At 40.9% G+C, this 20,530-nt stretch overlaps 1 pseudogene; it reads left to right on the forward strand.

Annotated features, from left to right (window-relative positions):
- The first annotated feature begins 671 nt into the window (after positions 1-671).
- On the forward strand, positions 672-6,778 carry LOC117504064 (annotated as a pseudogene).
- Positions 6,779-20,530: the final 13,752 nt, after the last annotated feature.

Consider the following 20,530-nt stretch of genomic DNA (forward strand, 5'->3'; position numbering starts at 1 on the left):
CACCTAGTGACTCTTACACCTCCATTTCATCCCTGTTTTATTTAAGTTTAATGACAGTTTGCTTCGGTCAAACCGTATTGTCAATGTGTTAATTTCTTCAGTGATTTCCTCCAGAACTTTCTGCCAAACTAGAAAACTGCTGCATCCTAGTAAGAGCAGAATACTACTGGAATGAATCTGAATAAGGAAAGTTTTTTTTTTCTCACTAAATGGATGCTGCACTCACTGCAGTTTATTGTCTGGAATAGTCCCAGATTGCATTTCAGAGCTTCTAGAATTGAAACATTTTCATGCAGGTGGTGTTGGGGGGTAATTTTGGGTTTTGGGTCTTGGGCCACATGTAGAACGAATCAGTTTTTAAATTAAGCTTTCAATTCATCTAGTGGCATCTACCTTTTTTTTTTTTTTTTTTTTTTTTTTTTTTTTTTAAGGTTACTTTATACTTTTATACTTTAAGTAGGTTTTGGAGCACATACTTTTTCACTTTTACTTGAGTAAAAAGGTCAAGTTGATTCTTCAACTTTTACCAGAGTGTTTTTAAACTGCAGTATCTATACTTCTACTTAAGTAACAAATGTGTGTACTTTTGACACCACTGTGAAAGAGAGAAAATATGGCGTCTTCAAGTCCAGGAAGCGATTGCGCGGTCTCTGAACATGTTCGAAACCTAGATGGAACAGCAAAAGCAAGGTATTTCTCTACGCTAACCTCCAACAAAGGTCTCTGAAGGCTTCCAGATCTGTCAACAAACCCATGTGACCATAATGACGTCATGAGAAGTATCACTGCACATATTGAAAGTATTTTAGACATAGTATCGAAATAGCACTGCCAAAGGTTAGACAGTAGTGGGCGGGAAAAGAACATATAACTAACACTGCAGGATGACGCATGACATTTATCACCCAATCATCAGTTTCTTGTTGTATGGCTGGGGGGCCTGGCTGCCTTTTTGTTTCTGTCTTTTGGTTTTCCTTCCAGGTGGCTTGCATTTGGGACTGAGTGGCTGTGTTGCTGAGGTTATCAGGACCTCACTCTGATCACCTGCGGCTCGTCCGGACTCACAGCTGAGGTGCATCTATATGGATTGGAACATGGTGGCATTTAAGACTGGAGTATACAGTGTGTATTTGCCAGAGACTCGACCTTGTGACCAGACGGGTGAGATCGTCGTCTCGGGAGCCATCTCATCATCAGTGGATGCAGAGAACGTCCAGGGTTTGATGCACGGTCTGTGAAAGAGGAGGGGGTGAGGTCTCACGCTCGTCAGCACACTTCCTGAGGTACGTTAGATTTTGTGACTAACGTTTATACAGTCAGTAAATGTGGTGTCCCTCACACCTTTATTATAATGAGCTGTATGTTAGTCATGTATCGGCTTCCACTGCAGTGGAGTTTTGTGAACTGGATGTTCCATGCCTGCAGGTTGGGAAGCTGATTAGTAATCAAGCCAGGAAGTGTTTGCTGTTTGTACACCTTTAAGTGTTCTCTCTGTGTGTAGAGTGTGGACTCACATAATGGTTCCTTCTTTCACAGACTCGGTTTGTTGCGGCCACCTGCGGGGTGTCGGCGGGGTCCTTGGGCCGGACCGTTAGCACTGCTGGGAGCGCACCACGCCAGACCGCACTTTCTTTTGTTATTTTTTGTATCACTGTTATGTATTAAATTCAGTTAGCCTTTGTACCGTGCTCTGCTTATTTCATACTGGGTCCTTCAAACGCTGGTCGGTTCTCCGAGCTGCGTCCGACACATAACATTTCTTATTGGCCATGAAGTGCCCCCCACCATGCTCCCCCCCCAAAAAAACACACGTGCACACACACACACATATACACACTTGAACAAACCAATACTTTTCTGAAGCCTTAGTATGCCTAGAATATGAAAATTAATTGTAACTTTGAAAATACTGGGATGAAATACATGTTATGACTGTTTAAGTAAAAGTTTCTAAAAGCACTTTTTGTGCACCGTGTCAAACACAATATTTACACTCAACAAAAATATAAACGCAACACTTTTGGTTTTGCTCCCATTTTGTATGAGATGAACTCAAAGATCTAAAACTTTTTCCACATACACAATATCACCATTTCCCTCAAATACTGTTCACAAACCAGTCTAAATCTGTGATAGTGAGCACTTCTCCTTTGCTGAGATAATCCATCCCACCTCACAGGTGTGCCATATCAAGATGCTGATTAGACACCATGATTAGTGCACAGGTGTGCCTTAGACTGCCCACAATAAAAGGCCACTCTGAAAGGTGCAGTTTTATCACACAGCACAATGCCACAGATGTCGTAAGATTTGAGGGAGCGTGCAATTGGCATGCTGACAGCAGGAATATCAACCAGAGTTGTTGCTCGTGTACTGAATGTTCATTTCTGTATTCTGTATTGTGGACAGTCTAAGACACACCTATGCACTAATCATGGTGTCTAATCAGCATCTTGATATGGCACACCTGTGAGGTGGGATGGATTATCTCAGTAAAGGAGAAGTGCTCACTATCACAGATTTAGACTGGTTTGTGAACAATATTTGAGGGAAATGGTGATATTGTGTATGTGGAAAAAGTTTTAGATCTTTGAGTTCATCTCATACAAAATGGGAGCAAAACCAAAAGTGTTGCGTTTATATTTTTGTTGAGTATAAGAAGAAGGTCAATAACAGATACAAGCAGTCTCCACATGTAATATCTTAAATGAGTATTTAAATTCTACAATTCAGAATAGATGGTCACTACTTTTTAGAATGTCCCTCGACGTGACTATCTAAGATATCAACATTAGTTTTATTCCAATTGTGATTGAGGTGGACCTTTAGAACAAAAGTTCATTCATTCCTGAATGTTAATCGGAGCCTCATTTTTTTTAATGTCCGTATGGTCCCAAGCTTCTTATATGTTTATATCATAGCCTGAATACAGGCTTGCAGTATCATGAATGTTCTTGAAATGGCTCCAAAGGAGGACATTGACTTATAGAGATCCAATTCTGTGCCTCCAGAAACCTTAGCTCAATGTTTTGGAATTGTGATTTGTTGTGTTGTGAAAAGTGTAGGAACACGGACCCACAACAGGGGGTGCAAATGAACGGACAATGGAATAAGCCAAATATAACAATTTAATGTTGTGAATGTGCACAACAGAGCAACAGACAACACAATTGAGATCAACAGTCAAATTAGTTACAGTGATGTGTGAGCAGGCTCGAGGATAGAAGATGCCCGTCCAGAAAAGAGCCGGATCCCACACGCCTTCCACTCCACCGGACCTGAAGCAATCCTGGAGCCACCAAGCGCTGGGTCCCCAGGTGGCCACTGCTTCCGGCTGTCAGATCGGGTACTGCTGGCAGGAAGAACAGACAGGTGATGGTGGGTGTGTGAACACCCAGCAAACAGTTCAATATAAAGGTGGAAAGCACCTCCACCTTTCAATCACAATTCTCACGGAGCTCGTGCAGATCCTGATGTCACACTAAACAGAGTCTGCAAACTCAGAATTAATGTCAGTCAAGCACAGAAGTAAAGACGTTACCACTGTATGGCACCAAAAAGGCTGAGACGTTTACTTGTTCAGTAGACGATTTCTCGGCAGTGAGGTGAAGATGCTGCCTGGCTCTTATGGAGGTGTGGATGATGATGATGATGAGTGACAGCTGGCGTTGTTGATGAGTGACAGCTGCCACTCCCGGTTACTCCGGCGCCCTCTCGTGCCTGTAGCCTGCACTTCAGGCAGGGCGCCCTCTGGTGGTGGGCCAGCAGTACCTCCTCTTCAGCGGCCCACACAACAGGACCCCCCCCTCAACGGGCGCCTCCTGGCGCCCGACCAGGCTTGTCCGGGTGACGGTTGTAGAAGTCGGCCAGGAGGGCCGGGTCCAGGATGAAGCGCCTCTTCACCCAGGAGCGCTCTTCAGGTCCATAACCCTCCCAGTCCAGTAGATACTGGAACCCCCAGCCCTTACGATGGATGTCCAGGAGCCGGCGAACTGTCCACGCGGGCTCCCCATCAATGATCCGTGCAGGAGGCGGCGCCGGTCCGGGGGCATAGAGGGATGAGGTGTGGTGAGGCTTGATCCGGGAGACATGAAAGACAGGATGTATCCGCAGTGAAGCTGGCAGCCTCAGCTTCACCGCGGCAGAACTGAGGACCTTGATGATGGGGAAGGGGCCGATGTACCGATCCTTCAGTTTTTGTGACTCCACCTGTAACGGAATGTCTTTCGTCGATAGCCAAACCTCCTGCCCGGGCTGGTATGCAGGGGCCGGGGATCACCAGCGGTCTGCATGGGCCTTGGCCCTCGTCCGGGCTTTGAGCAGGGCAGAGCGGGTAGAGCGGGCAGAGTGCCACACCCGATGGCACCGCCTCAGATGGGCCTGGACCGAGGGCACCCCGACCTCTCCCTCCACAAGCGGAAACAAAGGGGGCTGGTACCCCAAACACACCTCAAACGGGGAGAGGCTGGTGGCAGACGAAACTTGACTGTTGTGTGCGTACTCGATCCAGGCCAGATGGTGGCTCCAGGCCGTCTGGTGCACCGAGGTCACACAGTGAAGGGCCTGTTCCAATTCTTGGTTGGCTCGCTCTACCTGTCCGTTGGTCTGGGGATGGTACCCGGACGAGAGGCTCACGGTGGCCCCCAGTTCCCTACAGAAACTCCTCCAGACTTGCGAGGAGAACTGGGGACCATGGTCAGAGACGACATCGGATGGAATCCCATGCAGACGTACGACATGGTGGACCAGGAGATCTGCAGTCTCCTGGGCCATCGGGAGCTTCGGGAGGGCCACGAAATGGGCCGCCTTGGAGAACCGGTCCACTATCGTGAGGATGGTGGTCATGCCCTGGGACGACGGGAGGCCCGTGACGAAGTCCAGGCCGATGTGGGAACAGGGGCGGTGGGGCACAGGCAACGGCTGGAGGAGACCCTGTGCCCGTTGGTGGTCTGCCTTTCCCCTGGCGCAGGTGGTGCAGGCCTGGACATACTCCCGGACGTCGGCTTCCATAGACGCCCACCAGAAGTGCTGCCTGACCACTGCCACGGTTCTTCGCACCCCTGGGAGACAGGAGAGCTTGGACCCGTGACAGAAGTCCAGGACAGCAGCTCTGGCTTCCGGTGGGACGTAGAGTCTGTTCCTTGGGCCGGTCCCCGGGTCCAGGTTCCATGCCAGGGCCTCCTGGACAGTCTTCTCCACGTCCCAGGTGAGGGCTGCCATGATAGTGGACTCGGGGATGATGGGTTCCGGTGGATCTGACAGCTCGACCTTGACCTCCTCTTCATGGACCCGGGACAGGGCGGCAGATCACTGGTTCTTGGTCCCGGGGCGGTAGGTAATCCAGAAGTCAAAACGCACGAAGAACAGTGACCAGCGGGCTTGCCTGGGGTTCAGACGCTTCGCGGTCCGGATGTACTCCAGGTTCCGATGGTCCGTGAAAACCGTAAATGGTACCGCAGCTCTCTCCAACAGGTGTCTCCACTCCTCAAGAGCCTCTTTCACCACAAGAAGTTCCCGATTGCCGACGTCATAGTTCCGCTCCGCCGGGGTCAACCTACGGGAAAAATAGGCACATGGATGGAGAACCTTGTCGGACTCTCCGCTCTGGGACAGCACGGCTCCTATCCCTGAGTCAGAGGCATCCACTTCAGCAACAAACTGGCGATTGGGGTCGGGCTGCACCAGAACGGGTGCAAATGAGAACCGACGTTTCAACTCCCTAAACGCGGCTTCGCACCGATCCGACCAGGTGAAGGGGACTTTAGTGGAGGTCAGGGCCGTCAGGGGGCTAACTATCTGGCTATAGCCCTTAATAAACCTCCGGTAGAAATTTGCAAAGCCGAGGAACTGTTGCAGCTTCCTACGGCTTGTTGGTTGGGGCCAATCCCTCACTGCCGCAACCTTGGCTGGATCGGGTGCGACAGAGTTGGAGGTGGATGATGAACCCCAGGAAGGACAAAGAAGTGCACTTCTCGCCTCCTCTTCAGTGGCCCACACAACATGTTGTTTGTTTTGTTTTGTTTTTTTACCTGTACTTATCAAATGCAGGAAAGCACTGGTTCTCCAGATCGGACCTCATAAAAATCCAAACACTCCCAAGTTAACCTTAAGTCAATTTGTCATTCAGAAGCTTTTACAAGTAATTCCATCAATTTCAGGACTCTTCTATACCGTTTAAAGCCAGCAGGTGTGGTGGACAAGCAGTTAGTGGCCTTATTTCCATTGCAAAACATTCCCGGTTTAAGTCCAGCACTGCCCATTTTCCATGTAATGTGGAGTTGTGTTAGGGAGGGCAACCAGCATACACCAACATACAGATACATCTCTGATCTGCTGTGGCCACTCAGAGTACAAAAAGGGAGAAACCATGGGTGCTTGCATAGATCTGCGTCGTCTTTAGATCAGAAAAAGCAAATTAGTGAATACAAGTGCCAGGCCGGCTCCAGTTCCCAGTTGGTCGTGTCCTGCGGAACGGTAACTACGCAGAGTGGGTCGGTGCCAGTGCCCCAGTGTACCTGGCGGCGGTGCTGGAGTACCTGAGAGTTGACATCCTGACGTGTGCCAATAAAGCTGCAAGGGACAACAAAAACACCTGCATCATCCTGTGTCTGTACGCAGCGACGAAGAGCTGAACAAACTGCTCGGCGGTCTTACTATTGCCCAGGGAGGTGTGCTGCCCAATATCCAGGGCGTACTGCTGCCCAAAAAGACTGGCCAGGCGGCACAGAGCTCCGGCAAGATGGGAAAGAAGGCCTCCTCTCAGTCCCAGGAGTATTAATCCACCGGCTAACTTTAACTGAAAACTACGGAGTACAGAGTGAATCCAGAGGAGCCTCTTCAGCCACAGACTGCTCCTTCCGAAGTGCAGGACCAACAGACTGAAAAACTCCTTTGTCCCTCAGGCCATCAAACTGTACAACTCCTCACTTAGGGGGAGGAGGAGTAACAGGAAGACAGAGGACGGGAAGGAGAGGAACAGTAGTAACCAGTAAACCAGTATTGATCAGTATGTCTGGTATTTATATTTGTGTATTTATATTTATTTTTGCAAACTGTTTTTCTTTTCTTTTTTCACTTTTGATACTCTGTGTGCTTCTTACCCTGTGTGCTGCTATACAATGCTGCTGGCACCTCAATTTCCCTGATGGAGTCTTGCGAAGGGATCTATAACTTTCTTAATCTAATCTAATAAAAAAATAAATAAATTGATATTGTAACTATTTTTTTTAACCAAGGTGTTTGTAAACTTATGTCTGTAGCTAAATATGATGTTATGTGGAACACAGAATTTTTTTAAACAAACATTAATAAGCTAAAAAAAATCAGCTGTCAGCTATCAAATGTACTTTACAAAAATACTTTAACTTTATTTTGTGTTTATACTACATGAAATACACGGTTTTTAATACTGCAGTTGATTCTTTTGTCACATCACCAATCAATCAATCAATCAATCAATCAACATTTATTTATAAAACGCTTTACAGCACCGACAAAGTGCTTAACATTAAAAACACAAATTCACAAAAATAAAACACATATAAAATAAAATTGTGAAACAGCACATAAAAAACATTATTATTATTATTATTATTATTATTATTATTATTATTATTATTATTATTACTACTACTACTAGTATTATTTTCTTTATGTTTTTTCTTTTATCGGCATGGAGCAACCATAGTCAATTGTCTTCCGGGGGCCAGAGCAGGCGACATTGAAGGAAATTTGAAACTGCTGGCTAAGGCTAAGCGTAAATTTGGTAAGATTGTAATTCACGTCGGCAGTAATGACACCCGGTTACGCCAATCGGAGGTCACTAAAATTAACATTAAATCGGTGTGTAACTTTGCAAAAACAATGTCGGACTCTGTAGTTTTCTCTGGGCCCCTCCCCAATCGGACCGGGAGTGACATGTTTAGCCGCATGTTCTCCTTGAATTGCTGGCTGTCTGAGTGGTGTCCAAAAAATGAGGTGGGCTTCATAGATAATTGGCAAAGCTTCTGGGGAAAACCTGGTCTTGTTAGGAGAGACGGCATCCATCCCACTTTGGATGGAGCAGCTCTCATTTCTAGAAATCTGGCCAATTTTCTTAAATCCTCCAAACCGTGACTATCCAGGGTTGGGACCAGGAAGCAGAGTTGTAGTCTTACACACCTCTCTGCAGCTTCTCTCCCCCTGCCATCCCCTCATTACCCCATCCCAGTAGAGACGGTGCCTGCTCCCAGACCACCAATAACCAGCAAAAATCTATTTAAGCATAAAAATTCAAAAAGAAAAAATAATATAGCACCTTCAACTACACCACAGACTAAAACAGTTAAATGTGGTCTATTTCTTTGCTAATAAAATTTTAACTATTAGAGAAAAGATTACTCATAACCATCCCAAAGACGTATCGTTATCTTTGGCTGCTTTCAGTGATGCCGGTATTTGGTTAGACTCTTTCTCTCAGATTGTTCTGTCTGAGTTATTTTCATTAGTTACTTCATCCAAACCATCAACATGTCTATTAGACCCCATTCCTACCAGGCTGCTCAAGGAAGCCCTACCATTATTTAATGCTTCGATCTTAAATATGATCAATCTATCTTTATTAGTTGGCTATGTACCACAGGCTTTTAAGGTGGCAGTAATTAAACCATTACTTAAAAAGCCATCACTTGACCCAGCTATCTTAGCTAATTATAGGCCAATCTCCAACCTTCCTTTTCTCTCAAAAATTCTTGAAAGGGTAGTTGTAAAACAGCTAACTGATCATCTGCAGAGGAATGGTCTATTTGAAGAGTTTCAGTCAGGTTTTAGAATTCATCATAGTACAGAAACAGCATTAGTGAAGGTTACAAATGATCTTCTTATGGCCTCAGACAGTGGACTCATCTCTGTGCTTGTTCTGTTAGACCTCAGTGCTGCTTTTGATACTGTTGACCATAAAATTTTATTACAGAGATTAGAGCATGCCATAGGTATTAAAGGCACTGCGCTGCGGTGGTTTGAATCATATTTATCTAATAGATTACAATTTGTTCATGTAAATGGGGAATCTTCTTCACAGACTAAGGTTAGTTATGGAGTTCCACAAGGTTCTGTGCTAGGACCAATTTTATTCACTTTATACATGCTTCCCTTAGGCAGTATTATTAGACGGCATTGCTTAAATTTTCATTGTTACGCAGATGATACCCAGCTTTATCTATCCATGAAGCCAGAGGACACATACCAATTAGCTAAACTGCAGGATTGTCTTACAGACATAAAGACATGGATGACCTCTAATTTCCTGCTTTTAAACTCAGATAAAACTGAAGTTATTGTACTTGGCCCCACAAATCTTAGAAACCTGGTGTCTAACCAGATCCTTACTCTGGATGGCATTACCCTGACCTCTAGTAATACTGTGAGAAATCTTGGAGTCATTTTTGATCAGGATATGTCATTCATTGCGCATATTAAACAAATATGTAGGACTGCTTTTTTGCATTTACGCAATATCTCTAAAATTAGAAAAGTCTTGTCTCAGAGTGATGCTGAAAAACTAATTCATGCATTTATTTCCTCTCGGCTGGACTATTGTAATTCATTATTATCAGGTTGTCCTAAAAGTTCCCTGAAAAGCCTTCAGTTAATTCAAAATGCTGCAGCTAGAGTACTAATGGGGACTAGAAGGAGAGAGAATATCTCACCCATATTGGCCTCTCTTCATTGGCTTCCTGTTAATTCTAGAATAGAATTTAAAATTCTTCTTCTTACTTATAAGGTTTTGAATAATCAGGTCCCATCTTATCTTAGGGACCTCATAGTACCATATCACCCCAATAGAGCGCTTCGCTCTCAGACTGCAGGCTTACTTGTAGTTCCTAGGGTTTGTAAGAGTAGAATGGGAGGCAGAGCCTTCAGCTTTCAGGCTCCTCTCCTGTGGAACCAGCTCCCAATTCAGATCAGGGAGACAGACACCCTCTCTACTTTTAAGATTAGGCTTAAAACTTTCCTTTTTGCTAAAGCTTATAGTTAGGGCTGGATCAGGTGACCCTGAACCATCCCTTAGTTATGCTGCTATAGACTTAGACTGCTGGGGGGTTCCCATGATGCACTGAGTGTTTCTTTCTCTTTTTGCTCTGTATGCACCACTCTGCATTTAATCATTAGTGATTGATCTCTGCTCCCCTCCACAGCATGTCTTTTTCCTGGTTCTCTCCCTCAGCCCCAACCAGTCCCAACAGAAGACTGCCCCTCACTGAGCCTGGTTCTGCTGGAGGTTTCTTCCTGTTAAAAGGGAGTTTTTCCTTCCCACTGTCGCCAAGTGCTTGCTCACAGGGGGTCGTTTTGACCGTTGGGGTTTTTACGTAATTATTGTATGGCCTTGCCTTACAATATAAAGCGCCTTGGGGCAACTGTTTGTTGTGATTTGGCGCTATATAAATAAAATTGATTGATTGATTGATTGATCGGCATGGATGACAGAGAAGAGAAATATGCAACAAAGTTGATAAAGATAAACATGATCATTTCTGTGAAACAGAATGTGGTTCTAAACCTTATAGGCTCCAAGTGCAACAGGAAGGTACTCAGCATTAAAGGAACCAGGTCATTTTATATAAGCTTTTTACTCTTTTAATTAATTTATTAGTAATTGGGGGGAAGGTGATGGTCTAGTGGTTAAGGTGTTGGGCTTGAGTCCAGAAGATCATGGGTTCAAATCCCCGCCTGACTGGAAAATCACTAAGGGCCCTTGGGCAAGGTCTTTAATCCCCTATTGCTCCCGGTGTGTTGAGCACCTTGTATGGCAGCACCCTGACATCGGGGTGAATGTGATGCATAATTGTAAAGCACTTTGAGTGTCTAATGCAGATGGAAAGGCGCTATATAAATGCAGTCCATTTTAATTGGCGTGGGCTGCGGCCTCAACTTTACCTAAATTCTGGGTCTTTTAGTGAAGTTTAGTGGCCGTCGATCACCTTAGTATTTCTTGGTTTTTCTTGTTGTTTAATGCTGGCAAATTATACAGTATTTCTTTGTCTTTCTGATGTCTGATTCTGTTTTTTCTTTCTGTTTAAAGTAGACCTGCATTAGAAATAAATGCAGTCAGATCTTTGGACCAAAAAATGACTTATATTTACACATAAGATCCTTCTGAATGTCATAAAGTAAATCTGCAAGCCCAGATCTGTCATTCAACGGAGAAATCTTCATTTAAAAAATGACAAATTTGGCGACAGTGGGAAGGAAAAACTCCTTTTTAACAGGAAGAAACCTCCAGCAGAACCAGGCTCAGGGAGGGGCAGTCTTCTGCTGGGACTGGTTGGGGCTGAGGGGAGAGAATCAGGAAAAAGACATGCTGTAGCTTGGCAGCTTGACTTGCTGCCAAGTTGGCTGCACCTCCATACAGGGAGGTGGTGCTGGCTGCACAGCAGACACGGGGGCGGTGTGAGTGGCCCGCTGCGGCGTTTACCAAGCCTGCAGACTCGGTAAGCGCATTGGAGGCAGTGAGAGCAAGGCGTCGGAGAAGAACGTCCCCCGCTGTCGATGTCGCCGCTGATCTGAGCATGCAAAGCTGTATCTCGCATTCATTGCAGCTTACTTTTGGATGTTGAAACCAGGATGTGTATAACAGTAACATTACTAACAGATAAAATCAATTTCAATGCGGGATCGGACTGAAGGCGCAAGCGCTCCGTCTTCTCCCCGACGTCATGGAAATGACCCGGATGTACAAACTGTTTTTGCGGAGGGCTAAATTTTAGCTGCAAATTTGTCATTTTTAAACAAAGATTTCTCCGCTGAATTACAAATTTGGGCTTACAGATTTACTTTACTGCATTCATAAGGGTCTTATAAATACATATCAGCTATTTCTTTTTGAGATCTGACCACATTTATTTCACTGCAGGTCTACTTTAAGGTGCAGCTCCACCCAGAGATGGGAGTTGTATTCGTGTTGGCGATCCTCCTGTCCTGTGCGCCAATAGCATTTCTTGTATATTCGTCCGTGAATTGTTCTGTGAATTGTTCTGTAATTTATGTTTGTAGCATGGCCCAAGCAGAGGGTCACCCCTTTGAGTCTGGTCTGCTTGAGGTTTCTTCCTCAGAGGGAGTTTTTCCTTACCACTGTTGCTCTTGGGGTTGGTAAGGTTAGACCTTACCTGTGTGAAGCGCTTTGAGGCAACTCTGTTGTGATTTGGCGCTATATAAATGAAAATAAATTGAAAAATAAATTGAATATATGCCACCATGAGGTACAAGTAAAGTTTCTAAAATGCCATCATAAAAACATTTGACCAAGGGAGTTTTTCTCTTGATCCCTCATAATGGAATACTCCCCCCAGAGTATTCCACTTTTGATACTCTGTGTGCTTCTTACCCTGTGTGCTGCTATACAATGCTGCTGGCACCTCAAGTTCGAGAACTCCCCCCAGAGAGATCAGTTCTGACCATTTCAGTTCAGTCTGTTAGTTATTCTATGTAGAAGGAGCAGCATATTTAAAAGCTTTTTTTTTCCAAGTTCTGTTCTCACTCTTGGGACCACCATCTGTAGAATAGAATGAGAGTGAAGGCCACATTGATTTTGGTGTCTATAATGTAGGTATCTAGTATGAGTTAAGTATATCTGAACAACATTAAATGCAGGTGTTCCAGAGTTTTGGTTACTGAGGAGGAGGAACAGTAGATGACTGTATCGTCTGCAGCATTCGATAAATTGTCACAGAGGTTGTTTACATATGTTGAAAACAACAGTGGTCCCAGAATGGAACTTTGGGGCATGCTGCTTGGCACAGGCAGGAAGGCAGAGGAACACTCAGCAAATTGGACATATTGAATCTAGCATGCTCAGATAAGCCAATATTATAAAGTATTTCTGTCAAGGTGACATGGTCTATACATGAGCTACACAAATTATTGCCATCATCATCATCATTATTGTAAATGGAATGTGCTCTTTATTATGAATTTTGGCTGCTGAATTCAAATATGACAATAAAAATGGCTCCTGTTTTCAAGATATTTAAGTTTTAACATTTTATGTCTACATAATGATATTGTGTTGACAGTAGAGCTTTCATGATAAATCATACACATAGGTCTTTTCATGTTTCTCTGATTGTTTATATAATAATAATATTTCACATGTTCTCTTTTTGTAACACTTCAAAAATCTGCAAAATTGTTCTATAGTAACCCTTAGTAGCATCACAGTAACATATCTCAAAAACTACAGCCAATCAACAATTTCAAACATCATTTTCATTCTCAGTCGCCCAAAATTTGTTAAGTTTGACGGCATTTATTTCAGGAGTTTGGCTGTAACACAGAGATATCACAGTGAGACGTTCTGCTGCAGGCAGCCTGTGCAGGTTTTTATCAGGAGCCTGTGTTCAAACAGCACATAAAAAGCTTCAGATTGAAGCCAAATGAACTTGCTGTGTGAAATAACTAAGAAAAAAAAATAATGCTGTACTCATATGTCAGTGAGAAGCCAAAGCCATAATCCTTCAGGAAATCTGAACTAATGGCCAAATGATTTCAGAAGATTACAGTTTATGTCAAGAAACAGCTAAATTACGCAGAAATGTCTGGATTTTTATTAATAATAATCATCAGCATTGAATTATTTATTTATTTATTTTTTGTCTGTCTGTCTTTTAGCAGGATTACATCAAAACTACTGCACGGATTTTGACAAACTTTTCACCATGGCTACATCGTAGGCCATTGAACACTCCATTAAATTTTGGAGGTGATCCGGATCCAGATTCTGGATCAAGATTACAATTTATATATGCTTTGAAGGATTATGTCAAAACTGCTTCACAGATTCTTATCAAATTTGCACCACAGATACACATTTTAGTGATTTATTTAAAGTTCTTGTTTTGCTGATGTATATTGCAGAGAAATCAGATGCAGAAATAAGAATTATAAACATGAAATTACACAAATACATGACAACACAACAAATAGGGAAAAAAGTTTCTTTCAACGCAAACACATTCTGTTAAATATTTTATTTATTTATTTTAAATCTGGATGTTTCTCATTACTTTACATTTGCATGATTTGCAGTATGACTACAATTTTTTTCTTTCAACTCATTTTTTTTAGATACACACAGTACTGTGAAAAAGTATTAGGCACATTTAATGTGTCTGAATTGTTACAAATGTCATTAAACACATGAATCATATTATTAAATGAATAGAACTAAAAAAAAAAAAATCTGTGATCCCTTCTCACCTTGTAATTACAGAATTTATTATAGGTGATAAAACAGCAGAATCTGATTGAGATTGTCTCCTACCAATGATTTAAAATCAGGCTATATTTACCAAAGGTTTTGCAATTATTTTATTTTTTAGCAAACATTGGCAACTGAGTTTGTGTTTTTTTTTTTTATACCAGGCAGCACAACTACAAATAACCAAACAAATAAATAAATAGTTGTCTTTCATTTTAAAATAAAGTGTTGAACTTAACAGTAAATTAGTTTATTTTATGAAGTAACAAAAAAATTCTCACATTAGATTATTGTTGGGGTAACAGTGTTTAAAACAAAAACCCTCAAACCCTGCATTTTTTAAATTTCTTAACTGAATTCATTTTAAGACCTTGTATGGCTAAAATGTTTGCGCAACACTGCATATACCTCTGTTAGTGCAGTTTTAGTCAAAACTGAAAAATTAGGAATAAGAAAATAGGACAATATACCAGATTCTGACTTGTTACCTTTACAAATCACAAGTATTGCATATAATGTCAGGTTTTTTTTAATACATATTATTTTATATATTACATCAGAAATATGGGACTGTACGGTTAAACATCTTGTCTACAATTGTACCCAGTAAACCAAAGTGCTAAATACAATGTAAATAAATGCCCTGAGTAAATAGTGAGTTCATCCTTCCAGGTTTTTAATATGATGACTTAAAAGCAATAAATGTTATGCATATTTCCAAATTAAAAGGGCATATAATTAGGATAAAAAAAATTAAAATAAATTTGATTGATGCACCAAATCAATCAAAAAATCAGCTTTTATTTATTTATTTATTTATTTATTTTCTTATTTAAATACCAAAGATCTGTCTGCCACCTGCTCAATCTGACCATCACAGGAATGATGCAAATTAGGAACAGGTGTTGTTGAAGTTGCGTTTGTTTGTTTTGTTTGTTTGTTTGTTTGCTGTCCCCAGCCTATGTCTGGGGACCACCACAGCCCCTATTTTGTGAGAACTTGTAAAATATACCAATAAATTACTTCTGTAACAAAAGTGACAGAAATCCAGGATCCACCTCTTCATAAACATCTATTCAGACATTTTTGAGTAATGGTGTCAAAAACACACAATCATGCACATTTTAAAAAGTCTTTTCAAATCCAGACACTCTGTGCAGGTCTGGATGTGGTTGCAAAGTAGACAGACAGCACAGATCGTCTTAAATAACACTTTATCTCAACAAATATCCCTCGGCTGCATCAGGTCTTCTTCTTCGACCTCAGTGGAGATCTCTCAGAGTGAAGCTAATGCTAACATGTTAGGTATCTGCTAATGGACAACCCCTATCACGATTAGCATTAACCTCAACCTGAGACCTGGTGGATCCTTGGTCTCCCACCGTCTTATCTCAGAGTGCAGATCCAGGTTTGCTTGGGGGTGAAAATCCTGCAGGGGTACAAGATACAGCAGTCAGTCATTGGCTTTGGGTGATTCATACTGAAATATTTTAACTGAGCATCAAATATTCACACTTCCATTGTTTTGTTTGTATGAGGTCATAGAAAATTCAAAAATGTTGGAGAATGTAATTGAAGAAAACCACTTATTATTCAGTTTTAAACTTTGTTTGTTTGTTTGCACCCTTTGCCCCCATTGAACCAGAGAGGCAGAGCAAATAGCAGTTCTAGAAACAAATGCTACCATATTGTAAGATGCATTGTTTGGTTAGAAATTGTAATATCTGTATTTAATACACCTTCTGATTGCTGGAAATATGTTTAATATAACCCCTGTAAAGAAGTTCAGACTTGAAACTAATTTTAATCTGATAACAGTGTATTTTCAAAGTTTTTGTAAAATTTATGTTACACTGCTTGCCCTTAAATTTAGAGCAAATACCACATACTATTTCAGTGATGCTGATATGTGGTACATACATTATATTGTAAGTTCACTTGCAAATTTGCTGGTTGGTTCGTCTGTATATCAGCAAGATATGTCAAAACATTTGCAGCTGATCTCCATAAAATTTGGTAGAACAGAATGAAATAAAGATATCAAAATGAAGAATCCAATAAATTTTGGTGGTGATGAATATGTAGGTATGGAATCTTAATTAGTTTGTATTCATACAAATTTAACATCTTCAAAATGTGTGAATAACTTCTAACATACACTCAGAGTGCTACACTGTATATAAATGTATAGATTGCAATCATATTTCTATAGATAGATAGATGGCAATTTCTTATGTGAAAGTACAGAAAAACTCTAAAAAGTCCAGTACAACTTTTACTTTACAATAACAATGTTCTATTGTAGCAATTCCCAAAAATGCTACAGTCCACTTCAAAATCAGAAAATCTTCTGTGGCCCACCCTAACCTTTAATCATAATTTTCATCAACACAAGACCAATATGAAGTATTTCCATATTTTCCATATTGTATATGAAACTAGATTAAATGGGTTAAGAATAACACTTAAACCCATGGCTTTGTTTTATTTCTTCTGATTAAGATTTAAAAATAATCAGGAATATTTTAACGAAAATTGAACTAAAACCAACCAAAAATGAATCAAAGACCTTTCACAGCCCACATGCAGTACCTTCACAGCCCGCCAGAGGGGTGCAGCCCATACTTTGGGAATAATGTTTTGTTGTATTTCATCTTTTGTTTTTGTTTGTTTGTTTGTTTGCTTTTTGAACAGCTGGAAGGAACACAGAATTTGTAAATTTACATAATCCACATGGTTTGTAGCAAAAAAAAAAAAAAAATTTAAGTCCTTTTGGATAAAATCTGTTTTGTAATGGAAACAGAATAATGAGATGTGAATCTAAGAATTCTTCAAGTTGACAATGTGACAAGGTTGCAGTGGTGAGACTGCCGCTCTGTGGAGTCACTTGACCACATAGTTGTATTGGTTAAATTTTGCTCTGAAACAATTGTGGGTATCTGAATCCTTGTAAATGTTCTAAAAATATTTTAAAACTAAAATAATATAAAGAACTTAATGGATCAACAACTTTGATCAAACAATGCGAGATTCCCTTTTAGAACTTTCAGAGAAAATCTAAATTTAATTTGGAGTATTTTAAAACTTTTACAACTGTAGGACAATATCTAAAACATTTTAAATATAATTTCTGCAACATTTCAAAGTAAAGCATTTTTTGAGAATTGATAGAACCAAATCCACAATGCTCACTTATTTGAATGCAATAATGTAAAGTTTTACTGCGACATACGGCTCAAAATTTATTATTTAAGCACTTATTATTATTATTATTATTATTATTATTATTATTATTATTATTATACAAATAAGGTTTGTCAGCTGGGTGCTTGGACACTAACATGACACAATGACTGTAATATTAATGAACTTCACACACTTTAATTACAGGTTTTACTCCCACAAAAGTGCATCACTAATTTGTAAACTCTATTTAGATGTAACTTTTAGTTTTTATGCTAATTCTACATATGTGTGTGTGTGTAAAATTACTTATATATATATATATATATAAGTAATTATCCTGGCAAACTACACTTAAGTTATTTTACCTTTCAACTGAATTAATGCCACAAGACTTCTCTAGTTGAAATAACTTTAAAAATATATATATATGAAAATTGTTACATCACTTTTTCTCCTTAAGACAGCGATTCATTTTTTAGCGTGTACAGTAAACACATAATCAAACACTAACCGATTCTTATCAAACTATATCCTCAAAATATTTTGGGGAAACAAAATATTCTAAATGGCTGACAGTTCATCAAACACCAGTAAGAATCCTGTGATGTTTAGTTAGTTTAAAACCCACTTAGCCCAGTATTCTTCGTAAACAGATTATACATCACTTTTTTCTACTTTCTTTTTTCTACTCTTTATAACAAGCTTGAAATTGTGGGTGCTGACTGTTTGTAAGCTGTGAGGCATTCAGTGTGTTAGGGTGGTTAGATTGTACCAACCTGTTTCCTGAAGACATTTCCACTTTTGATCACATCTTCATTTACTGTGATGTGTGTGTGTCTCTCTCTCCTTGTCGTACTCCATCTCTCTTGCTCTCTCGCTCTCTCTCTCTCTCACTCTCCTGCCTCCTTCACTATAAGACTCTCTCACACTGAACCCAACTGTGGTTAATGCTTCTTTTATATTCTTGTCCGTGACTCATGTAAAATCCCCACTGAACAGAATGACTGTTAGAAAAGAAATTCACGCAATAACTTTGCAGTAAGATGCAATTTATCTTTTTATGTAAATGCTGCCTACAGAAGAGAAAAAAATTTCTTGAACATTTTACTTGTAGCTGATGATGGCAGCATGACATAAAGTGAAAAACACATTAAATACCCTGCCCCCTTTTTAGTAACAGGACATAGTGATGGGAAAACAAGAGGACCTGTGTGGCCCCCTGAATTATAAGCATGAAAACTTGTCCATAACATTAATTGCAATGTCTTCATGTTTTTTTTTCCTGCCACACTCATGTAAAAAAAAAAAATCAATGTTTTTACTCTGTGTCAGAATTGAATCATCTGTTCATTGAACCATGGGTCATCTTCATGTCTGTTGCTTTTTCAGACACAAACAAATAGACTCATATGACGTCCACTCAGTCAGAATATAAGGTAACTAGCGCGTTGCCCTTGGGGATCCACAGACTCTTGACCCAAAATATATAAGCATACGGCAAATTTCATTTCTCCCCAGTTTCTCTGTGTCCGAAGGTACCAACACGCATGCACGCATATAAGTACACAGAGGCCACTTAGGGAATAACTCTGTTGTGTCTAATGATTTGCGGACGTTAATGCTGGATTTTACGGTTGCAAATTGAGGATATTTGCAACCGTATTCCACCATTAACGTTCGCAAACCATCAGATGCAAGGGTGTTATTCCCATTCTAATCCAATTCCATTCTTTGCACGGTTTATTTTTCTGTAAGTAATTCGGTCGGCGAAGCTTACCGCAGCAACAGCGTCGTTTTAACATATCAGTGGTTTACTGCCCCCTGCTGGAATGGTGTGTGAGTCCAGAATGTAATTATAAATGTCCATTGTTCACCGTTGTTAGCTAATATATGTAGTTTCTCCAAAAATATTAGTCCTACCAACTTTCCGTTTTTTTGCAGCGTTGATCCTTGACCGAAAATACATACCAAAGGGCAAATGTCAGCTCTCCCCAGTTTCTCCATCATTGAAACATACACGCACACACAGAGGCCACTTGGCTTTTAATATATAGATAAAGATATTTTGTAATAAAGGACATAAAACATCATGTTTTGCTGTTTATCTATTCAAGTAGTGTGTTGCACAGCATATATCTGACTCTGAGCATGCACTGGTGTTAGCGCGTCACCACATCCACCACAATAAGAACTGCCCTGAGTTCTGGATAGCAACCACCCAGGCAAAAAAATATCAGTCCACCCTCACCCCTCGAAAGTAGCTGTCTATCTGCCGCAGCTAGATGAAATATGAATGTCACCTTGGCCTTCTCAAGTTTTTGGGGTTGTGCTGGATCATGTCCAGCGGAATGTGCCAAGCGTTCAACATGTGTAGCTGATGTTCCCTCACGGTGCATGTGACACTCCTCATCTGAGTCTCCTGAAGTAACCACTCAGTCCTGCAAGTCATTTCAGCTCTGCCCAAGGTTCCGCCAAAGACTTTCCATTGTCACCTTAGGTCACCGGTGAGCAGAACCCTAAAGACGTTGACCTTCATACTAAAGGTATCAGCAACTTCATGATTCTTCAAGTTCTTCCCAGGTGTCTCTTAATCTCAAAGACGGAAAATCCGGAGACACGGGTGTTACTGCAGAGGTAAGCATCACAGTGAATTAAAATTAGTTTTGAACTAAATATATTTCTATTATTACATCTGCCAACAGACAGAGGAGGAGGTTAGTAATGGCCACTTCCTGAATGCAATGAAGGATGGTTTCTTTAAAAACAAAACAAAACAAATGGTGGGTGCCTTTCCATATCACTGGGTCAGAGAAGAGTCAATAAAATGTTGCCACTGATTTTAATCTGTTTCACAATTTTTCCTTATATCTTGTTCAATAACATTTAAGCTTTGTGATGTCACAAAGAACTGCTGGAGAAAACAGATGTGCGTGTGGTCCTCTGTCGGCACATGGGATGTCACAGCGGGTCTCTCTGACATATTCTACTAACTGTTAGTTTCATGTCTGTGTTCACAAAGGAGAGACTTCAAACAAAACTTAAACAGAGTTTCACTCTGCAAGCGCTGGTAACTGAATAATATATTAATTTATTCAGATTTCTGTATCCGTT

Source organism: Thalassophryne amazonica, chromosome 2 (assembly GCF_902500255.1).
Source record: "Thalassophryne amazonica chromosome 2, fThaAma1.1, whole genome shotgun sequence".
NCBI classification, from domain to species: Eukaryota; Metazoa; Chordata; class Actinopteri; order Batrachoidiformes; family Batrachoididae; genus Thalassophryne; species Thalassophryne amazonica.